The sequence below is a fragment of the Diadema setosum genome, chromosome 10 (genome assembly GCF_964275005.1).
Source record: "Diadema setosum chromosome 10, eeDiaSeto1, whole genome shotgun sequence".
NCBI classification, from domain to species: Eukaryota; Metazoa; Echinodermata; class Echinoidea; order Diadematoida; family Diadematidae; genus Diadema; species Diadema setosum.
The window spans coordinates 10707583-10709798 of NC_092694.1; the positions used below are offsets into that span (position 1 = coordinate 10707583).

Here is a 2216-nt window from a genome sequence, read left to right on the forward strand (position 1 = left end):
ATCGAAGATGGGAAGGTAGAATTGAAGTTGTAATTTAGAGTCACTCCGCATGGCTGATCGGATATCGAAGTTCGTCCAACATGTCCAATGGAAAAAAAAAGCAAAAACAAAAAACGAGCAGGTCATGACACGATGTTCTGTGCTGCTGTGTACAAAGAATCAGAGCCTTGCTTATTCGTGAGTATCAAAATCGGGAAGCTTACCTCAAAATGAGGGGAAGAGAAGGTGGCGATGGAAAAGAGGAGAAAGATGGAAGAAGAAGAAGAAGAAGAAGAAAAAAAAAAGAAAAAGAAAAAGAAGAAGAAGAAAAAGAAGAAGAAGTTTATTGTACATGTAGAATGGAAATATGATTACAAAATTGTGTGTCGATTTAATTTAGTAACGTGAGCTTGCATATTTGTGTATTTAACTCGGTAGACCTGCTGAAATGAGCGTGGAGGAGTAGAAGGAGGAGGAGGAGGTGGTGGTGGAGGAGGAGGAGGAGGGTGAGGATGAGGAAGAGGAGGAAGAAGAGGAAGAGGAGAAGGAGGAGAAGGAGGAGGAGGAGGAGAACGAGGAGGAGGAGGAGGTGGAGGAGGAGAAAGATGAGGAGAAAAAGGAGGAGGAGCAGCAGCAGCAGAAGGAGGAGGAGGAGGTGGAGGAGGAGAAGGATGAGGAGGACGAGGAGGAGAAAGAGGAGGAGGAGGAAGATTCGCTGAAATGAGAGTGGAGGAGCAGAAGGAGGAGGAGGAGGAGGATGAGGAGGAAGAGGAGGGTGAGTAGGAGGAGGAGGAAGAAGAAGAGGAAGAGGAGGAGGAGGAGGAGGAGCAGAAGAAGGTGGAGGAGGAAAAGGATGAGGAGGAGGAGAAAGAGGAGGAGGAGGAGGAGCAGAAGGAGGAGGAGAAGGAGGAGAAGGAGGAGAAAGAGGAGGAAGAAGAAGAGGAGGAAGAAGAAGAGGAGGAGAAGGATGAGGAGAAAAAGGAGGAGGATGATCGAGGAGGAGATGGAGGAGATGGTGAAGAAGCAAGAAGAAGGGAGGGAAAGACCAAAGAATATGAATGATGTTATCAGTGTGCAATCCGAGTCACTATGTTCCTTTTGTCTCTCTTTGACATAAATATGTTGTGAGTTTAGCGCAACTGTTTCACAAATTGCCTTTCATCGAAAAATCATAGACATAATCTGGTTGGACTCGAACCAACGATTACTAGACAGGCATCGTATCTAACCTGAGTACGACCATGTTGAATGCCCATGATTTTCTATCATGGATACTACCAAAAACCCTGAATAATCAGCGCTTATTTACGTCGATAAAGGACAATTTGTCAATCAGTTGCAATAAAAACTCGACACAAGATTTCATTATGAATAAATCATGAGTTTGGGGAATAAGTTTTCACTACAGCAAAAATGCAAACAACACGCTCTGGTATATTGGTGTATCAAAATTGTAAGTTTTTTTTTCTCTTTTTAATAGAGCATCCATTTATAAGTTATGTTTTTATTCATATAATTGTAACATAATGTTTTACAGGGTACTATTATTTTGTGAAGATCTGTTTCCTACAGACTAGCTCACATCTCAGACGGTTTTACCTAAAAGTTGTACTATTTGCATAACATCTTATCTTTGCTTTTGCTTCATTCTTGTTTATCTTATAGGTAAAGACCTGGCAAAACGCATACTATGTCACCAAACATTTTAATCTTTATAAATTTTAGAACCGGTCATAAGAGTGAGCAGAGTTATCTAATCTCTTCATCGAAATTATATCTTTCCTGAATTTGTATTTACACTGTGTCGTTGGTAATATTGTCACCAGAACCACAGTGTCCCATGATTTGTTTTACAACCATTTTCTGTCCTTTTATTTGGGCTGCTTAACACATCCGATTTGAGCATCTAACAGCTGTGACATGCACAGTTATGAAGAATAAAAACTCTGCCCTATAGTGTAAGACTTTAGTCACATCGATTGAAAAACAATGAAATGCACATCTATAACTTATATCCGCATTTAAAGATTTGTTTATTCAGTTTTGTCTGTTCATTCATAATTACATAAATGTTTATGTCGCACTAAAAAGGCAAACAAACCTCGAAACATTATAGCATCAAGATAAATCACTGCTTAGACCCACTGCGAGAAAACATTAACGTGAAGTCTGGAATGATAATTGTTTTAAAACGTCGAAAGAGGAAAGTGCTGTAAAGTTAGGCGCAGATGGCCGAT

General features: G+C 40.3%; 1 protein-coding gene across 1 annotated transcript in view; it reads left to right on the forward strand.

The window, feature by feature from the left end:
- Positions 1 to 2216, forward strand: part of LOC140234334 (small ribosomal subunit protein eS7-like) — a 463926-nt gene that overhangs the window by 385761 nt on the left and 75949 nt on the right. The window lies entirely within an intron of this gene.